Genomic DNA, 21458 nt, shown 5'->3' on the forward strand with positions numbered 1-21458 from the left:
TGGCAAAGATACTAGAGTGGTTTACCATTTCCTTCTCCAGCCTACTTTACAGACAAGGAAGCTGAGGTAAACAGGGTTAAGTGATTTGCCCAGGGTCACACAGCTAGTAGGTGTTTGAGGATGGATTTGAATTCAGGTCTTCCTGACTCCAGGCCCAGTGCTCCATCCACTGAGCCACCCAGTTGCCTCCTGGCACTGAGAACTATGGCATCCTTATTTCATTTCTGCATGGCACAAAGGAATTTCACAGAGGAGGAGGAGACTTTTCTGCTGGGCCCTGAAGAGGGCAAAACTAGAAGTAAAGGGTTCTGGTGACAATGAGGTGGATTTTAGCTCAAAATCAGGAAGGCCCTTGGTAACAACAGCAGCCAATGGGCAGGTGGTGAGTTCTCCATCACTGGAGGTCTTCACAAAAAGGCAGGACGACCCCCTGCTGGGGACATGATGGAGAGGGTGCAGGTGCCCAAGAGTCCAGGACTCTGGACACTCATTAAATATCTGACTGATTGTGTGTTGGGCCACACCAATGGCACACAGCCAGGAGATACCCATCAGAGGCAGGGGTGGAATAGTTAGGGAAGCCACCAGTCCGGCATCTTCCTGAGCTCTTATGGTCTGTAAAGCCATTGGCCATGATCTCATATGATCCTCACACTCACCAGTGAGGGAGCTAATACTATCTCCATTTTACAGATGAGGAAACTGAGGCTCAGAAAAGGTTTACAGCCCTTGCTAGCCCAGCTATTAGGTATGTGAGGCACCCAACCTCCACAGTGTGGGTCCAGGGCAAGGCAGTTCTGAACATCCATCTCCCATCTTTCCCTCAGATGACCCCATGCCCCAGCTGGCCAGGTTACCCAAGGCCTAGCCCAAGTCCAGGAAAGCCATGGTCCTGATTCAATTCAGAGAATATCTATGGATTACCTACTACGGTCAAGGCTCTTGGGGAATGCGCTCTAGGACACATGATCCTTGTCCATTAGGTGCTCACTACCTAGTTAGGAAACCACACCAGACAGCCACAAAAAAAGGGTTATCAATGCCACAGGGCAGGAGCCATGGGGCTCGGAGGAAGACGTCCACTTCTGGCCAGACTGAGCAGGGGACTACACAACGGAAGAAGTGGAACTGAGGGTAGTGATGTAGTAAGAGACAGCACTGGAGAGTTCCCGAGGGCACGGAGGGCGGCGGGTTATGACCGGCAGGTTAAAGCAGCAGTAACAGCTATAAACAGATTTCGCTTAAAGGTTTACAGGGTATTTTACACACATTGCCTTGGGTGCGGCCTTTTGACAGAGTCCAAGTTTTACAGAACAGATCCTTTCCTTAAGGGAATTTGTTCTTTGAAGTTGGGATTCAGTCAAAGAGCAGCACTTGAGGACCTAGAGGACCACAGGTGACCTCCAGGCTGCAGGTTCCCCACCCCTGCCTTGGATGATAAGAGCACCTAACACTCAGATGGCTGAAATGATCTGCCCAGGGTCACACAGCTAGCAAGCATCTAAGGCAGGACTCCTACCCAGGTCTTCCTAACTACCACACAGTCACTCTAATGCTGGTGTGGGCTCTGGGGCAGGAGCAATGTGGAGGACTGGTGACACGATCTGAGGGCGATTCTCTGACACCAGACCATGCCATGGCAGGATTCTAATCCTTAAATCATATAATAACAGAGAGCACGGCCTCCTTCCTCTTATCCCTAGAATTAAAACAAGAGAAAGACTGGACACTTGGGTAAAATGTCTCAGGTCCCTGACCACCACAGCTGATTCACCAGTGTCTCCACTGAAATTCTGGAAGCAGCCCAGATCTCCCCTGAACCCTATATCGGGGTCCTTGTGCCGTCTGGCCCACGTCTGCTAGGCCAGCCTCCTCCCAGAGCTTCTGGCTGACTCGAGGCCAAACACAAGGCCAGCAGTCCCCTCCCATCACTTGAAAGAAGAGATTTCTGTCTTCCATCACTCAAATGAACCCAATCCAACAGGACAGCGCTGACTAAAATTTTATGGGAAGTACAGTCATGACCCCTCACATGAAGTGGCCCCAACCAACATGGTCTCACAATGGCAGCACCATTAAACATCCAGGCAGGAAGGCCTGCTATCTCCAGCCAGGGAGCGCCCTGTTCCTGTGGAAGCCCCTAACCAGCAGGCAAGGGTCATGGCGGAAACCAACAAGTGAACCTTCCCGCTGCCAAATCCAGCCACTGCTAGAAGCCAGAGTCCTCCCTCACAGTGTGACCAACTAATGACAAAAAGGATGAGGACAACGATGGCTGGCATCTCTGTAGCACCTACTATGTGTGACGTGCTTTACAAAGGCAATTGCAATGGCTACCTCAGTCTGACCCTCAGTTTCCTCATCTTCCAAACAAGACAGCCGCACTGGACCACCTCTAAGAGCCCATTTCAGTTCTAACATTCAGGTTCCAGGCTAGAAGGGAAGGTCCTCTGTTAGTGCAGGGCATCATCTCACCTGGTGCTAATTGACCCCACTGGGCACCGGAGAGGAATCATGGGAGATAATTAAGGAGGCGCTGGGGAGGCTACAGAGACTCTCATCCCCCTCTGTAGAGGGCGGCTTATGGGAGACTGAGGGCTTCGAAGCTAGCCAGCAAGTATTAAGTGCCGCCATCCTCTCCCTCGCCAGTTCAGAAGCTTTCCAGCCAAGCAGACACACACTGCAAACTCCAGCTTAACTCTCCAATCTCCCTGATGTGTGCAGCTTCCCAAAGCCAACTGCCCTCCTTTAGCTGCTCTTCCCAGCAGGCCTCTGGCCCCCTCTCCCCACGTACCTCCCTTCTGGCTTCATCTGACCTCCACAGCCTTCAGACTCCTGGCCAGGCCTTCCAGAACCCGGGGTCACCTCCCTGTACTCGGTAAGAGTGAATTCCACACTCTCACTTTAATTCCCAGGTTCTCTCACCTAGTTCCTGTAACAGATAGCAAATGGGGGCATTGTCTCAGCTCAAAGGCAAGGCTCCCAGAGGCTGGAGGCCCCCAAAGGCTGGAGGCCCCCAGAGGTTGGAAGCCAGGGCCATGCTGTGAAGGAAAAAGGAATACAGGCCTTGGAGGCCTCTGAGACTTGAAGGGCTCCAACTGTATGATGCTTGGAAGGGCCCATGGAGCCCGCTGATGCCCTAGTTCCAAAACTGTGAGAACAGCTGGTTAGCTATTAGTAGAGAGGTGGCCTCACAGTGGGCTAGCAGGTGCCAGAGATTTCCTCCCAGTCCTGAAGCTTGACACACCTAACTGGGACTGCTCCAAACCTTGGGGGTCAGAGGAAAAGCCTGCCTGCCCTCCTCTCCCCTCCCCTGGGAGCCACAGAGGGTAAAGGGTTCCAGGTAGCAACTCCCAGGGAAGAGGCGAAGTAGCAACCTCACTGTCCTCTTACCAATGCTGACCCTTCTTAGGCAACAGACAGATTCCTCTAAAGAGGCCAAAAGTGATTTTGAATATGGTCTCTTTGTAACGCAAATACTTTGTAAGGCCCCCAAACAATTTGTTCTGGCAAATCCAAGTCCCCAGCTCTACCAGCCATTCCCCTCCAACAAGATTTACCTAAACTGGGGGCATTCTTAAAGCCAGCTTCCTTCCTCTTGGGAAACTGAGATCCTTTCCCAGGGCCATTCCCTATTCCTGGCCGTTACTATCACCACTGAAAAGACAAACAAAAATGCCAGTGGCAGAGATCAGCAGGCCAGGCTGAGGGCCCTGTCCTGGGATTCCCTAGTTACCGTTCTCCCTCATTTTTCCTATAAATGATGACCCTGAGGGCTGTCTGTACCAGCAGCAGCAGTAGCAGCCTCTAGGTCCTCGAACCTGGTGTCCCTGGATGCAGGCTGTCCTGGGAGCTGGGGACAAATCAGCAGAAGCCTCCCATCCAAGCCCTGGAAGGCCAGCTCTTCTTCCAGGCCTCTGTCAGGCCCTGATCAAAGCCCAGGAAACCTTCCCTCTGGTCATTATCTCCTATTATCCTGGAGGTGGCTCACCGGTGTCTCCTCCATTGGGCTGTAAATCTCTTGAGGGCAGGGACTGTCTTTTGCCTCTTTTTGTATCCCCAGAGCCTGGTACATTGCTTGGCACACAGTAGTCACTTGGTACACAGTAGTCACTTAATAAATGACTGACTGATTGGCTTCTGGGCCTTCCTTCAGGAAGAAGGCCCAGCCTGTGTTCTCGCAGGCCTCAGAGTTTGGAGTTTAGGCGAGGGTCCCAGGACCTGAAAGGTGAGAGCTTATTGGTCAATCCTGAAGCCCAACCAGGCCGATGTCCAAGCCACTTTCTGGCACCTACCCCTGCTGGACCCTCAGTAAACTGGAATTCCCAGGCAGAAGGGGAGCCTTGCCTGAAGAGACTCCTCCCCCTACTCTAGCATATTATTGTTGTCAGCACATTCCTCTCCCTCCACTGCACCCCACTCCCCCAACCCACCCCTGGCTTTGAGGCTTCAGGGAAATGCAAAAAACCCAGGCTCGTTAACATCCTTAATTGGTTCTGGAAAGACAGGATGGTGAGGGAAACCAAGCTAGGTGTGGGGGAGGCCACTGGCCAGTGAGGGTTGGGTAGGAGGCCTTAATGATGTGATTGCCAGGGAGGGAGCACCTCCTCGCAGAAAGCCTCAGTGCCCTCGCCCAGGGTCTGCCAGTTCACAAGGCATTATCTCCAGCCCACCCCAGCCTAGTCTCTTCCTCCCAGCTCTATTTATGTCCAGGGACCCAATAGCCTTTCAGCCGCCCAGGTTCACAACCTCAGCTCTGCCCACTTTTCCCACCCCCACATCCCCCCAGCTGCCAAGGCTTGTCAGGTTGCAGCCACAACAGCTCTGGCATCTGTCCCTGTCTCTACATTCACAGGCCACCACCCCAGCCCAGGGCCGCTGGTCTGCACTGCTATTAGGGCCTCTAATTGGGCTTCCTGCTTCCAGGCCCTTCCTCTTCAGGCTGGCCTCAATAGCTGCCATGACCACCTTCTAAAGGCACAGGTCTGACCATGTCATTCCCGACTCAGAAAACTCTGGTGGCCTTCTGCTGCCTCTAGGACAAACACTGCCCTCCATGGCCTGGCATGGGGGTCTCCACGGCCTGGTCTGGGGATCCTCACATCCTAGACGCAGCACTGCCCTCCATGGCCTAGCAGGGGGACCTCCACAGCCTGGCCTGGGGATCCCCACATCCTAGAGGCAGCACCAACTCCACAGCCTGGCATGGAGGCCTCCACAGCCTGGCCCGGGGATCCCCACATCCTAGAGGCAGCACCGACTCCATGGCCTGGCATGGGGGTCCCCACATCCTAAAAGCAGCACCACCCTCCATGGCCTGGCATGGGAGCCTCCACGGCCTGGCACAGCAGAGGGGGGCTGCTGCCGTAGCCTGATGGTATAGAGGGCCTCCAGCCTTTCCAGCCCAATTTCATGCCACTGCCTTTTCATGAATTGTCCTCCTCAGGCAGGTGAGGCTCCCTGATTCCCTCTCACCCAACTTTCTATCCCCCACCTAGGGATGATGTCGACTTCTCTTTAAGACCATCGTCCCATCATCATAGAACTAGTGAGCCCCAGGACCCTGCTTCGTACTAAGTTTCCACTGTGCCTCGATTAGGGAAAGCAAATCTGGAATGTGTTTCTGGTATTGTTTTAAAAGTACGTGGTGGATTAACACAGTCCAGAAGGTATAAGCTGTATGCTCCACATAGTGGAGATGAAGGTCAGAACCAGGCACCAACATAAGCAGGGTTAGTGTGAGACTGTGCACATGTGTGCACGCACACATACCACACACACGCGCGCACACACACACCACACACACCCCCCACTCACATACCACACATACACACACACACACACACACACATACACACACACACACACCCACCCCCTCACGGGCCCAGCTCAGATGCCATTTCCTCCACAAAGACTCAGCCAGGCCAGGTCAGGGAAGGTCTTCTCCCTCCACTGGACAGAACAGATGTTGTATGACTGACTCCCTAATGCATTTAGTATGTGATACTGTCAGTTGGGTCATTTGTTTTATCTTATTCTGCTATTATATTTCATGAGAGTAGGGACAGTGTCTTATCCAAACTTTGTGCCTTCTCAGCTGGAAAATGAGACCAGAGGGGTTTGGAGGCCCCCTCCAGCTTTAAATCTCTACTCCTACGAAGTCACTTAACTTTTCTGGGCCTTCGTTTCCTTATCTGTAAAATGAAGAAGCTGGATTAGATGGCCTCAGAAGCCTAGGCCCCTTGGACTCCAGGGCCCAGCCTAGAGCTGCATGCACAGGAGGCATTGAATGTTGGCCCAAAAGGTGCTCTAGAGAGGTAAGGCGAATCATCCCAGCAGCATAAGAAAATGCTGGGACTGTAGGGCCCAGTGACCCCCCTCCCCCCAAGGAGGTTACAGGAAAAAAGGCCCGGGTGTGCACAAGCCCTCAGAGCTAAGAAGAGAAGATACACCCTGCTGGGGAAAGGCTGGGCCCCAAGTAAGAGAAGAAGGTGAAGCATGCCAAGAAGCCAGGCCAAGGAAGGTACAAGGTCGGGGGCGTCCATGCAGATGGTGACCAAGATGATAGAAGAAGTGGGGATTCCGAGCCCCCAAGCTGGAGACCCAGGCTAATCAACAAGAGGGGAGCCAACATTCTGCCCGCTGTTTGGCTGGACAGTGTCTGGGGTAGGTGGCTGGGGCGTTTGGGCCAATGAAATCCTGATGAATGCTGTGGAACTCGGACTGACAGTGTTCTCCTCCTAAAGCTCTCCCTTCCACAAAGGCTGTGCATGGTTTCAAGTTCTTGTCACCCACTCTGCCTCTGACAGTGTGTGGCTGCGGTGGTGTGAGAAGTGGCACCATTCCCATTTCGCTATAGCCAGGAAGGACCAGGAAGTGGCCGTCTAGAAAACTTCCCAGGCCCCGGTCGCCAGGCTCAGACTATCACACGCCAATACGATACACACTTCCGAGCCAGGCACTGGATAGCCTCGGGGGGCGGGGAAGAGGGAAGTCTGAGAACTTGTACCATGGGCTTGGCCTCTTTCAACATTTCAGTGCATGTCAGTGCCCAGAGCTTAGTCTGACTCTGACAGTATCTGAGTGCGTATGTGTGGATGTTGTCAATTCATCCACTGGTTCACGAAACAAGTATTTGCCACCACTGTGTGCAAGGCGTGGGACCAGCTTCAGCCTGGTGGAGGGAGAGGGCAGAGAACCAAAACACAGTCTAGGTGTCTAGCCCAGCCTCATCTGCTCCCCCGACAACTCACTGATGAGGTGAGGCTGAGCAAGAAATCTAATCCTCCCGTGTCCTTGGGCAAAGAGGAGAGTGACTTTCGAAATGAAGCATCCCGTCACTGGCCTCTGCAACAAAAAAGGATCCAAAACTAGCCCAGACAACTTCAGCTTTCTTTTCCATTGACCTTTCCCTTCCCTTCCCTTCCCTCCCAACAGAGATGATACTTTCCGGAATGGACCCAAGCCATGGCCGTGGTGGGCCACACAGAAGCCGGTGGGCTCACCCGAGACGGGCTTGGTATAAAGAAAATCTTACTAAGAATCCCCCCACCCTGGAAGGGGCAAAGAGAGGCTGGACGCCCACTGGTAACCGGTCTCTAAAGGGGGTCCTTGTCCAGGCTGGGCTGGACCGGAGCGCCACTGAGACCCCTTCAGGCTCTATGTGTCAGAGAATGTCAGCCCCTGAAAGACAAGTCTAGCAGAATTAAACAATCCTCCAACAGCTACTGAAGGGAACAGACTTGGGGCAGAGGAGCTTCCTGAATGGGGTCCTCCTGGACTTTATCTCACTCAAACAGGGCTCTTTAAGAACAAAAAAAAAATGCCCAAAAAAAGAGTAGAAGGGGTGAAAATACCAGTAGCTTAAGTGATAAGAAGCAGGGGGAAGACTTGAAGAGTCTTTGTGAGGACCAAGACAGGGGAGAGAAAAGAACAGGGTCCTGGAGGCAGGGAGAAAGCTGAGGCCCAGAAGCCATGTCTTTGGCCTCTTTACTCTTCCTGCCCTCTTTGATAAACCCAAGCAAGGGGACCAACAGGTCGCTAACCATTGGACCTAGATGATCTAGGCTTGGAAATCCAAGGCACTCCACAGCAGTGAGTTTATATCTCCTGGAAGATACTTGGGGATCTGAAAAGAAGGTAGAATTTTTTTGGGAGGGGGAAGAAATATAACATTTTTCTAAGCAAAATTAACTCTAATCCCTAAAAACATATACTTACAGTTCAGCATTCTTTGGGAACGGAGTTGGGGGGAGAGCATCCCATCAGCAAAGAGCAAGATGCCAACCCAGTCTGCCCACCACCCAGCATGCCCACCATGCCTGGCGAGGAGCCCCTCAATCATCTCTCACTTAAGAGTGAGCGAAGAAGAGCAGCGCGGTAAGGAAAGGAAAAGTCCTTACTGGATTCATGAGGATAAGTGTTCACAACAAGCTGAGCTCAAGGGATACAAGAAAAGGGCAAAAGCCTGGTGGGCGCCTTCAAAGAGTTCATAGCCCATAAGGCAATGGTGTCCAGGCCAGGGAGCAGAACCAGGGGCCCATCCGATGACTGCTGGAGTAGCAGTAACCTGGATGACAGCTGTCATCAGTGGGCTCATGACCACGAAGAGCCAAATGGCCCTGCTCCTCCCAGGTGCGGCCTCTACTCTGAAGGATGGAGTATCTGCAGAGGCTGGCATGTTGGGGCAGAAAATGTCCAAGGTAGAAATGAAGACAAGAGCCATTCCTTAAAGGCTAGGAACCACATACAAGGGTGCTTCAAATGAAGAGTAAGAGAAATGCAAACCCAAACGCCACCAAGCTGTCATCTCACAGCCATCAGATCAGTAAGGATGACAAAACCGGAGGATGACAATTGCTGGAGGGGCTGTGGGAGGCTGTGAACTGGCCCAACCTCTCTGGAAAACCGCTTGGAATGCTACTTGAAAAGTCATGAAGCTGACCCAAGGACACCATTATTAGGTATGGAGGAGGAAGAGGAGGGGGGAGGAGGAAAAAGAGGAGGGGGAGAGGAGGAAGAAGAGGAGGAAGGGGAGGGGGAGGAGGGGAAAGAGGAGGAGGTCAGAGACACATTTATAAAACCACTTCTAATATCCATTGTGTGTTGGGTGCCCATTAACTGGAGAAGGCCAAACAAACTGAGGTAGAAGGCCTGCTCATTGTCTCTCCCTTAATCTGTAAACTCCAGGATTTACACTTGCCCTCTCTCTTGTATCTTTGTATTCCCAGGGTTTATCAAGCACCTGGAACAAAGTCGATCCTTAATCAATCCTGGCTGGCTGATGACCCCAGAGGGATGGACCATTAGAAACGATCCAACATGAAGGATCTGGGGAAGCTTGAAAAGCCCCTTATGAACTCATGCAAGAGCGAGAGCATGAAGACCACCGGCATGTGGAGGGAAAGCAGAGTGAAAGCCCTCTGGGCGCTGCCCAGCTCGGTGCCTGGGGGGATTTCCGAGGGCCGCCCAGGGGAGCAGCATACATCCTCTCCGAAGGGGCAGGGGGCCTACAGTGTGAAATGACTTGGCCAACCCAGTGATTTGTTGCCAAGGCAGGTTCTACCAGGATGCGGAATCAGTATGAAGGAAACAGCAATAAAAGATTTTCTAAAATCCCCATTTGCCAAATTAACTGTCTGGTGAGAGCACGTGGGCCACAGGGAGGCACGTTTAAGGCTGCACAGAGCTGGTCAAGAGAGCAGTCCTTAACCTCCTGGAGCTTACGACACTACAATTTTGTGGAAGAATAAGGGCACTGGCTGTTATTTAGGTTTCAAAACAGAGAGAGGCCTCACCCTCCCTTCTTGGCACCCATTTCTACCCCAGGGACCTCACAACATGGAGGGCAAAGAGCCCGGCTGACCCTCCTGTTCACAAACATGAAAATATGATCAAGGAAAACTCACCTCTTCCTGATCCTTTACAGAGGTGGGGGGCCACAGGGGAGCATCACTGCATGCAACAAAAGGTGCTGTCTTTGCTGAGTTGTTTTCTCTCCCTCTTAAAAAAGTTGTTACAAGAGACAGGTCTCTAAGAGGGGAGGGACATACAGGGAGAAATCTAGATGATAGTTTAAAGAAAAACCAACCCAACCCTATTTTCTTTTACAAAAGGATTAGAAGCCAAGCAAAGGGACAATAAGAGGCACCTCCATGGCTAAACGGATATACCACCAGTAAGCCTCAGTCTTTCAAGGTCTTTCCAGTCCATCAGAGTCACAGAAAAGGCGTCAGAAAAATAGTCTCCAGCCCCGCCAGGGCTGCGAAATTATCATTAATAATAACTCAGCTTTCCGTCCCACTAAGTGAGACTGGTAGCACAACTATCAGCATTTCCATTTTAGTTCTGAGAAAACTGAAGCTCAGGAGGTGGACTTAGGGGGGAAGCCAGGCCTTCCTAGGTGCTCTTGTTCTGAGGCAGTCCTCACACACACATCCCTCGTTCATCTCCCTCCCAAATGACATGCTCCGGGGGAAGCGGAGCCACCAAGACCCCACCCCACGAGCCTTGGCCAAGACTCCCCCATATCCCAAATTCATTTGTGACATGACCACCTCCAGCACAGCCAAGCCAAGTGAAAAGAGTACCCCAAGCTGGGGGCCAGGAGCCCCAGTTTCTCTTCCCACCTCTCCTCCTAGCTAGCTTTTCCGCCCCAGGTGCCACCTTTCCATTGGTGGACCACCACCGATCCAGGCCTCAGTTTCTCCATCTGTAAATAAGGGTTGGGCTAGACGTCTGAGCACTGAAAACATCCAATTCAGTGAAAAGGAAGGGGAAGGACTGAAAGGGGACAAGGCAGCAGCTTGAAGAGAAGCTATAAACACCAGGTACCAGAGACCTTCCCTCTGAGACCAAGCCACCCACTCAGCAGGTGCCGTGTGAGCTTATTTGTCTGGCTACCTAGATCCCGGTCCCTGGGGGCACCCACACGTACACTCTCTCTCTCTTCTCTGCCTGCAGAAAGCACAGGGCTAGGGCCCATCCCATCAATAATGGATTATCTCACCTGGCACACGGGGACCACACATGTGGCCCTCCCTCGGCTGTCCTAAAGCCCACACAAGGGGATGCATTCCCTGTCCCTTCCACAGGCTACCCAGAAGAATCAGCATTTCTAGTGAAGGTGTGCATCCACACCCATCTTTCCCAAAGCCCCAGAGCTAGGAAGGCAGGCTCCAGTCTACACCTGCGCCTCCTCAAGAACAGCCAAGCCATGCTCGGCAGGCACCTCTGATAGCAACCGTGAGCTGAGCCAGGCAGAGCTGAGCCTAGACAGACGGACTGATTAACTACTACCAAACTCAACATCATTTCACATACCCCCACCCTAAAACAAAAGAAAATCGTGAATATTAATATCATCTTTCATACCAAGGATGTGAATTAAAAGAGCATGGGGAAAAATGTTCAGCTTATGTAAGTTCACAATGTGTTTTAAAAAAGAACATCTATTTTTAACTCTAGGCTTTAAAATATAAGTTTTATCTACTTAAAAGGAGGAACAGAGGCCAGCATGATGAAGTAACTTGCCCATGATCCCTCCAGGAGCAAGGACCAGAGCCGGAATTATATAAAATGGGAGCCATTAGGATTCTCTACCTCCCCACCCACCACCCCAAGGATCCCACCACACAAAATCACTCCTTCACACAAGCAAGGAGGGTCATGGCAAGCACAAAAAGTCCTTCTCGGTGCCTCCAAGGCAGGTCCCAAGCGTTGATCTAGGCTTAAAGGGGCTCTCCCCTGTCCCCACCATTCTTACCCAGAAGAGCGTTGGGTCACAAGAGGCCCCTGGGAGTGGGGAGGGGTGGTGATACCTACAATCAGGTGCCAGGCCTAGCACAGCAATTATGGGGTATGTAGTAGGCACTTAATAAAGGATTCATGAACCAAATTATGTGCCCCAAGGCTATTTCTGGGGTCTCAGTGGCTTCAATGGGAAGAGACCTGGGCTGAAATCCCCACTCCCACCCTTGCTAGCTGTGGGACTATAGACTCATCAGTCACTTAGCCTTTAAGCCTCAGTTTCCTCATCTGTCAGGCAGGCTTATGTAACACAGGACTGATTTTGCAGGGTAGCTGTGATAACCCAATGGGACAGTATATTCAGGAAGCTACCACCACCCCTGCATAAGACTGAAGGTCCAGAGTACCCTCCAGGATAGTAGAAACAGCCCTGGACTTAGGTTAGGAGGTCCAAAGAGGGCGGCATGGGGCTGGAGCTGGAAGATCTGGGTTCAAATCCGCCTTCTGATGCCTGTGTGACCTTCAGCGAGTCACTCACTTAACCTCCTCAGTTCTCCCATCCGTAAAACGAGTGGGTGGGCGGGGTGGCCTCAAGGGCCCTTCCAGCTCTAACCTCCAACCCTCTTACTACAAGCCCGAACCTCCTTAGCTGGGCAAGTCACAAGCCACTGTCCGTAGACCTCAGTTTCCCTATCTGCAAAATAAGGCTGGTGAATCGGGTCTGAAGATCTCCAAGACCTCTTCCACCCCTGCACCTCGGGTACTCCCTGCATCTCTGGGTACCAAGTCTGGGCTCTCGGACGCCCACCCACTCTCTTTGCAAGGATCCCCCCATCCCCCACCCACAATTACCCCGCCCCCCTCCCCATCACTCAGCCCTTAGGACACCTCCACAGGGAGGTCCAATGGCACAAGGGGATGGACCATCACGCCACGCCACGTCGCGCCCTTGGTGGGGTGGGGGGAGAGGGTCACTGCACACACAGCCCCAGGGAAGCCCGGGGCTCCCGGGCACGGAACGGGGAGGGGCAGGGGGATTAGAACCGAACGGGCGAGAGAAGGAGGGGGGATTAGAACGGAGCTGACCAGACAGGGCTGGGGGATTAGAACGGAGCGGACCGGACAGGGAGGGGGGATTAGAACGGAGCGGGCAGGAGAGGGCGGGGGGATTAGAGCGGAGCGAGGGCGGGGGGGGGGGGCACATCTCCTCCTCTTCCTCCCGGCCCCGCCCCCCTCGGCCCCCCCCAGCCCTCCGGCCCCAAGGGCCCGCCCTCCCTCGCTCTCCCTGCCGACTCCCTCGGGCGAGGGGCGGCAGTTACCTCAGGAGCCCATGGCGGGCCGGAGAGGAGGCGGCGGCGGCGGCTGGAGCCCGAGTCCCTCTGGTGCCTGTGTAGCCGCCGGGGCCGAGATGACTGGAACCGCGCCGGGAGCCGCTGAGAAGGCGCGCAGGCGCACTGGGCCGCCGCCGGGGGATGGGAGGGGGAACGGGGGGAGAGGAGGAGCTTCGGAGGGGCGGGGCCTGCTGAGCTGAGCTCACCCGCGGCGCCTTAAAGGGACCGCGCTCCCCGCCCTGGTTTCTCTGCCTGCCTTTTTCCTCTTCCCGGGCTTCAGCCCTTCTCTTTTTCTTTCTTTCTTTTCTTCCCTCCTTTGCGCTCATCTTTCCCTCCTTTTCTCTCCACTCTGCTTTTCTCTTCCCATTTTGTCTCTTCTTTTCCTCCTTTTCCTCTCTTTTCTGTTACTCTCTCCTCTGCCCTTTTCTCTCTTCTCTGTTTTTCCCTTCTTTTCCTCCTTCCCTCTGGTCTCCTTTTCCTCTCTTTCTTTTCTTTTATCTCTTCCCCTGCCCTTTTCTCTCCTTCTTCCTCCTCCTCCTCTGCGGCCTCTTCTTGGCCCGCTCCTAGAGCCCCCTCCCCGCGTCCCACCGCTCCCCCCCCCCCCCCACCATCCAGTGGCGCGGAAACTGACCCGGCCTTCGTCAGTATCACTGGCATTGACATAGTCCGCACACACGAGCCTGCTGAGCGCTCCCGGCATCTTTATCCACATTTTCCAGACGAAGAAACGAGGCTCAGAGAGGTGACGGACCCTAGGAAAGGTCACAAACCTGGTAATGGTGGGAACCGGATTTGAAGATCTCTCTGGATTCTAGGATCACCAGGAGAATCCCTCCTCTGTGTGACCCTGGGCCAGTCACTTCACCTCTGCTCGTCTGGGTTTCCCAGCTATAAAATGGGAACGTAGCACAATCTCCCAGGGTTATAAGAGATAATCGTTGTAAAGCCCTTAGCACACTGCTTGGCACATAGTAGGGGTGTATAAATATTAGTTCTTATTATAGTAACCCTTCCTCTGACAGGTAATAGTTGTATGACCCTGGGCCGGTCACTTAACCCTTCTGCCTCAGTTTCCTCATCTGTAAAACGAGGATCATATAGCACCTACCCCCCAGGGTTGGGGTTGATAATCCAATGAGATCATATTGGTGGGGCGCTTAGCACACAGTAGGCGCTCGGTCAACGCTGGCTATTTTTATTATTTTATCACCCCTCCTCCGACACTTTCGGGCTGTGTGACTTCGGGCACGTGTCTCTTAGCCTCGATTTTCTCACTGGCCAAATGCGAGTGATGATACTACCCGTGAGGAATCACAAAGACAATTCATGCGACAACATCTGTGACAAAGACCCTGGAAAGCCCTAAGAGCCCAAACGCGGCAATGGCCAACCCTGTGTCTGGAGGATTGACGGATCAGGAGGAAGGCTGCCTGCCTGCCTCCAGACAGAGGGAATGGACTCCTGCAGCAGGAGTGAAGAGTGCTTTTGGACACGGCCAAGGACGGAATGTGTTTGGCTTGCCTCTGCATGCTTGTTATAAGGCGTTTCCCCTTCTTTTTCTTTTGGTCTTTCTTTCCTTTTTTCTTTTCCTTTTTTCAGGGGTGGAGAAAGTGGGAAGGAAGGGAAAATGCCTGATACTTGAAAAAAAATTTAACTTAAAAAATGCCTTTGGAGGGGAGGCCAGCAGAGTGACGGACCAGGTGGAGACCCCAGGCCTCAGGGAACCTCACCTGCAGGTTTCTACTCTTCCTTTATTCCCTGATCTGCTGTCCTAGGGCAGGAGTGAATTATTCTGGGATGGAAATTAAACTAGATGGAAGAGGAGGGGAGTGAGTGAAGGATAAGTTTAAATGGAAATTGGGTCAGAGAGCCTTTCCCTGTCCCCCTGGTCCCTCAAGACACAGATTAGGTCTGGAATGGCTCCTGCTCCCCTGGGCCTTCCAGGCCTCACTCCAGTCAGAAACTATTTTATATCATTATAAATGGATAGAAGCCATTGATCTTTATGGCCTATCCCATGTGTGGATAGAGCACTGGGCCTGGGCTTAAGTTCAAATCCTGCCTCAGATGTTTACCTGCTGTGTGACCCTGGGCAAGTCACTTAAACTGTCTGCCTCAGTTTCCTCAGCTGTAAAATGGAGATTAATAATAGCACCTCCTTCCCAGGGTTGTTATGAGAATGACATGAAACTATGAGAGAATAATGGTAAAAGATGCTTAGTGCAGGATGTGACACGGAGCTTCATAGATGTTTGTTGGTAGATGGATTGATTGACAAGTCAGCCCCCTCACTTTTAGGATGGGGAAACTGAATTCTGTAACAGTGGAGTCTCATGGCCAAGGTCACACAGATAGTAAGCGGTGGAAGTGGGATTCAAGACCAAGTCTCGTACTGGGTAACTTTGTCTTTCCCAGTATTCTCTGGACCTCAGTTTTTACGTCTGTGAAATGGGGAAACACTCCTTGCATTGTCTGCCCTACAGGGTAGTCGTAAGGAAAATGCTTAGAAAAAGAAGGGAAAGCTTTAGAAAAACAGGAGCCGTAGTTGTTATGCATTTTCTTCCTTATTTCAGAAGAGGGATGGTGTTCAGATATGGGGTTATTCTCAAGCTCACTTAGCAATTTAAGTTGGACACAGAGACTAGTTTCAGCCTCCCAGGGATTAGACAGAGGCTCCAGGCCGAATACGACCACAGGCCACCTCTTACTCTCCCTCCCCCTCCTGTTGAAAGAAGCCCCTCTTCCAAAGGAGCTTCCAAGGATAAGAGGGCAATGGATGAAGTTCTGCTTTGAAGCTGGAACCAGTGACCTGTAGTGGACAGAATGATGGACTTGGAACCTGAGTTCAAATCCTGCCTCAGACACTAAGTATGTGACCCTGGGCAATTCACACCCCTCTCTGGGCCTCAGTTTCACCCTCTGTCAAATTAGGGGTTGAATTCCATTCTTGTTTCTAGTTCTGAAATCCTGTGATCCCTGACCACGTGTGGGATTCGAGTCAGGCAGCGTGAGCTTAAAACAGTCATTTATGAGCTTGTTAATAGCAGCTGTGAATCCTGGAAGTTTCATCACCTGTCTGCGTGTTAGCTTCTTCATCTGTAGGACAGAGCTATAGCCACGGCCCCAGGCCCTCAAAGGGCTGTGAAGATCAGCAAGCTTGTTTGGTCCGTATAAACTGTAAAGCACTGTGCACACATGAGAGGCATTACTCTGGATATTTTGGACCTGCACTATTAGAAGGTCAGAATTTCCCTTCCCTTTCTGAGTCCCAGAAGCCAGAAGCAACCTCTGGTTCCTCCCCACTTTTGCTGTTGTTCAGTCATACCTGACTCTTCATGGCCCCATTTGGGGTTTCGTCAGCAGGGACACTGGAGTGGTTTGCCACTTCCTTCTCCAGTTCATTTTACAGATGAGGAAACTGAGGCAAACAGGGTTAGGCAACTTGCCCAGAGTCACATAGCTACTAAGTGTCTGAGCCTAGATTTGAACTCAGGTTTTCTTGACTCCAGGGCCAGTCCCCCTGGGGAAATGTGCCTGTTTTGGCCCCTAGGGAACCCTCAACAGCCTACACTCCCAGCTCTCACCTCATGCCTGACGTGACTTCATCTTCCATCCCTGTCACGTATGACTGAGCATCACCCACACAACCAGCCCCACAGCCTATCTTGGCGCCTACCCATCTGGTCAGGTTTTATTGAAGCCCTACTGTGGACAGGCCATCAGAATCCACAGTAGGGTCTTTCCAGTTCTGGGCTTATGATCTTAAGTCACTTCACCCCTCTGGGTCTCTAGAAGGCCTCTGAGGGCCCTCTCAGCTTGGGTATTTTTGTAAATGAATCTAAACTCGTTCGGTCTTGTATTGAAGCACTTCTGGAACAATGCGCTCAGTCCTCAGCACCACCTTTAAGGAAGGGCACTGGGCCAATATCATTAGGCACTCTTTCAGTCGGGCAGACTTGGTTTCAGGTCCTCCGCACAGACTGGCTGCATGGAGGCTTCCTCTGAGCTCTCGCTGTGTGGAGAAGGTGCCTGGCATTTGAGGGCTGTGCCAGGAGAAACCCATACCACCTGGTCACTCAAGCCTTCGAAGTAGCCCCCTGGGAACAAAAATTCTGCCACCCTGAACTGCATTCCTACGGGTCCATTAGGAAGGACTGGAAGGTGTTTGCTTCCCTGACTCCGAAAGGCAAGAAAATTTCCCAGAACCACTTCCCGCCTGAGCAGAGTGTTTATTCTCTCCAAAGAACTCAAGCCAAAGCTAATAGTTCTAATTGTTGTAAATGGCCCTAAATTAGGGATGCCAGGTGTTGGTGTTTTCAATACCGGAGATGAGGGAAGCATCGTCTCACTGGACGGTCGGGGGAACAGAGAAGTTGTTCATAGTGTCAGCTAAATGTGTTGGAGGAAGTTTATGAGGGTCAGAAGGTTGGCTTCCCAGAACCAAGAAGTGGGTACGTGAGCCCTCATGGATACAGCATCACAAGCCTGGACTGGGAGGAGCCCTTAGACGTCCTCCTGTTCGTCTTCTTAGAGTTCCCATGAGGGAAATGAGGCTGAGAGGCACATGACTTGCCCCAAATCACACAGGCTGTGTGTGGAGTCTGGATTGGAACCCAGGTCCTCTGAGGTCAGAATCTCAGAGTTGGAAGGGACCTCAGCGACCTGAACAAGAATCCCCTCAAGCAGCGAACTCTACCAAAGGTCACCCAACCACTTCATGATGATATCCAAGGAGGGGAAGCCATCTCCAAAGGCAGGAAGTCTGGCCTGGCGTTAACCCTAAATGTGCCTCTTTACAGCCCGGTGATCCTGGTTCTGCGCTCTGGGACCAAGCAGGATAGGGCTAGTCCCTAACTTCATACACTTGGAGTCAGTGCTCAGGCCCCCAGGCTCTGGTCTTCTCTCCTCCCAGCTAAACTCCACCTCTAGCATTCTTCCTACATACCAGCCTGCCTCCCCCCCCCCCCCCCCCCCCGCCACCCCCACAGCATCCTCGAACTGAGGAGGACCTTGGAGATCAGCTCCAGCCCCACAATACATGACAGACCTCGGCGGAGGGGGTGGAGGGGACAGGAAGAGAACACACCTACTACGTGCCAGACACTGCGCTAACAAGCCTGCAAGTCACGATCCCCATTTTACAGTTGAGGAAACCAAGGCAGACGGAGGTTAAGTGACTTGTCCAACGTCACACAGCTAGTAAGTGTCTAGGCAGCGTTTGAACTCAGATCCTCCTAACCCCAAGCCCACGTGCCCCCTAAGGGAGAGTGGAACAAAATGTCCAAACGTAGGCCATCCTTGCGTATGTAGGATACTTCTTGGCTCTATTCTAAATGAGTTTCTTTAACGAATTTTTTAATTTAAATTTTATTGATTCCCTCCTTTTACATTTCAGTCATTTCTAGATCTTCCCATCCCCCTTCACCCAGTGAGCCTTCCGTTGTAACAAAGACAAACAGTTCAGTTCAATCGGCCAAGGCATCTGGTGCTGCGTGCGCTGTTCAGTGCCCGTAGGCCCCGAGCCGTCTCTCCTAGGAGAGGAGTGTGACGCGCTTCCTCCTGCTTTCTCCAGGGCCAAGATGGGCCCATCAAATCATTCAGCTTCCTTCGGGGGAGGGCAGGGGGCGGTTCTTTTCCTTTAGGTTATTGTAGTCCTGACCCGGACTTGGAGTCAGGAATCCCCAAGAAAAATTAGGCTTCTGATGCTTCCCAGATACGTGACCCTGGGCAAATTGCTTTACCTGGCTCGTTTTCTCACCTATCAGATGGGTTTCTGTGAAGCTCAAATGAGATGATCCGTGCGAAGCGTTCTGTAAACCTTATAGCCCGTACAGATATCGGCCGCTACGATTATTTCATTCTGCATCCCTTCGAATGCATCTTATTTTTCTTTAGCACTCCGTTAGAACATAAGCTTATTGAGGACAGAGGACAGGGGCTGTTTCCTTTTTGTCTCGGAGCCCGCAATGCCTCGTACAAAAATACAGCAGGCGTCTCATTGAATGGTTGTAGACTGACTGAAAGAATCCCTTGTAATCATTGCTTCTCTGAGGACAATGATGCCTCATCTGTAAAATGAGAGGGTTGGTCTGGATGGCCTCTGAGGTCCCTTCCTGCTCTAAATCTAAATCTTTGGTGATTTGATCACCAAGGTCACTAAAGGGGCAGGATCAGAATTTGAACCCAGGGCCTTTGACTCCCAAGCCAATGGGCGTGCCAACTCTCAAGGTTTGAGTGAGTAGAGTGATCAGAGCTTGGACCCCCAACGGCTTGGAAAAAAGGCCTTTCGGGGACTTCTCCCTGGGCAAATGGCTGTGGATGAACACCTCCCTCCGGCTGGTTCCCATTTGGGTGCCCAGCCCAGTGGAAGGCTGGGGTGTGCTGGGGCCATGGGCTTGGAAGTCATCTGGGTGAAGGTGGTCATTGAAGTCATCAGAGAGGGTGAAGTTATGAAGGGAGAGAGGTATGGAAGGAGACAAGGAGAGCTGAGGAGGATCTTGGAATCGCCAGCACCAAGCATGGTGCCTGACACATAGTAAGCCTTTAATAAAGGCTTGTTGAATGAATGAATGAATGGCGTGGCCTTGGGCAAGGAGGATGGTGCTCATATTTCACAGATGTCCGTCAGGAGGAAGATGAGCCTGTGAAGACACAGTGAGGAAGCCGTCACAGCCCCAAGGATTCCAGGTCTCAGAGCCCAGGAGAGAGGCCCCTGAGCTCGCAGTCTGACCCAGGTGGGCCTAACAACTCACCTAGGAACATGCGCCAGTGCAGCTTTCTCTCCTCCCAGCAGCCCAAACAAGCTGATGAACAGGGTTAGTCATTGTGTCTGAAGGGGTGGTTTGTCCCTGGCCCTTAATTGGTTAATTTTATTAAAGTTTTACTGACTCATTCTCCTTTTAGACTCCATAGTCATCCTGATTATCCTCCCCCAACACAGAACCCTCCTTTGTGACAAAGAAAAATGATTAAGTAAAACAGACTGATACAGCAATAAGTGACGATAACTACTGTTTATGCAGCGCTTGAAGGTTTGCAAAATGCTTCACATGTGCTAACTCCTTTGATCCTTACGACAGCCCTGGGATATAGAGGTGCTGTTGTGATCCCCCTTTGGACAGATGGGGAAACGGAGACTGCGAAAGATTAAGTGACCTGAGGAGGGTCACAAAGCCAGTAAGTGTATTTCTACCTTGGTGAGAGAGTGAAACTCACTAGAAAGCAGGAAAGCAGGAAAGAAAGAAAGAAAGAAAGAAAGAAAGAAAGGAAGGAAGGAAAGAAAGAAAGAAAGAAAGAAAGAAAGAGAGGAAGAGAGGGAGGGAGGAAGGAAGGAAGGAAGAAAGGAAGGAAGGAAGGAAGGAAGGAAGGAAGGAAGGAAGGAAGGAAGGAAGAAAGGAAGAAAGAAAGAGAGGAAGAAAGAAAGAGAGGAAGAGAGGAAGGAAGGAAGGAGGGAAGGAAGGAAGGAAGGAAGGAAGGAAGGAAGGAAGGAAGGAAGGAAGGAAGGAAGAAAGGAAGAAAGAAAGAGAGGAAGAAAGAAAGAGAGGAAGAGAGGAAGGAAGGAAGAAAGGAAGGAAGGAAGGAAGGAAGGAAGGAAGGAAGGAAGGAAGAAAGAAAGGAAGGAAGGAAGAAAGGAAGAAAGAAAGAGAGGAAGAAAGAAAGAGAGGAAGAAAGAGAGGAAGAGAGGAAGGAAGGAAGAAAGGAAGGAAGGAAGGAAGAAAGAAAGAAAGGAAGGAAGGAAGGAAGGAAGGAAGAAAGAAAGAAAGGAAGGAAAAAAGGAAGGAAGGAAGAAAGGAAGGAAGGAAGGAAGGAAGAAAGGAAGAAAGAAAGGAAGGAAGGAAGGAAGGAAAAAAGGAAGGAAGGAAGAAAGAAAGAAAAGAAAGGAATGAAGGAAGGAAGGAAGAAAGAAAAAAGAAAAAGGAATGAAGGAAGGAAGGAAGAAAGAAAAAAGAAAAAGGAAGGAAGGAAGAAAGAAGAAGGAAGGAAGAAAGAAAGAGAAAGAAAGGAAGGAAGAAGAAGGAAAGGAAGGAAGAAGGAGAAGGAAAAGAAGGAAGGAAGAAAAGAAAGAAGAAAGGAAGGAAAACAAAAAAGAAGGAAGAGAAAATCCAAGAGATGAATCAGGGACTGATTCTTCATTCTCTGGAAGGATTCTCCAGAAGTTTCCTCTGCATGGCAGGCTCCCTGAAGGCACTTAAAAAGAACAGGTGATCTTCCAGGAAGATGCCTGCTCCCCATCCCCAGTGCTTGAGCTGGCTGTGCCCCCCTCCACTGTTACCCAGATGACCTCATACCCAGGCCACCGCACCCTCTGAGAACATGACTCATAGAAGTGCAGAGTTGGAAGGAAGCTCAGAGGTCATCTGGCCTGACTGCAACCTGAAT

The 21458-nt window shown here is 51.6% G+C and overlaps 1 protein-coding gene across 2 annotated transcripts in view; it reads right to left on the reverse strand.

Annotated features, from left to right (window-relative positions):
- The window catches only part of TMEM184B (transmembrane protein 184B), a 51972-nt gene extending 38750 nt beyond the window's left edge, over positions 1-13222 (reverse strand). Inside the window, exon 1 of one of the 2 annotated variants that reach the window (XM_036762014.1) lies at positions 13068-13222. The gene's annotated coding sequence lies outside the window, so the exon portion shown is untranslated. The remainder of the gene's footprint in view (positions 1-13067) is intronic. The other variant, XM_036762011.1, reaches the window with a different exon arrangement.
- Between the last annotated feature and the right edge of the window lie 8236 nt (positions 13223-21458).

This window comes from Trichosurus vulpecula, chromosome 5 (genome assembly GCF_011100635.1).
Source record: "Trichosurus vulpecula isolate mTriVul1 chromosome 5, mTriVul1.pri, whole genome shotgun sequence".
NCBI classification, from domain to species: Eukaryota; Metazoa; Chordata; class Mammalia; order Diprotodontia; family Phalangeridae; genus Trichosurus; species Trichosurus vulpecula.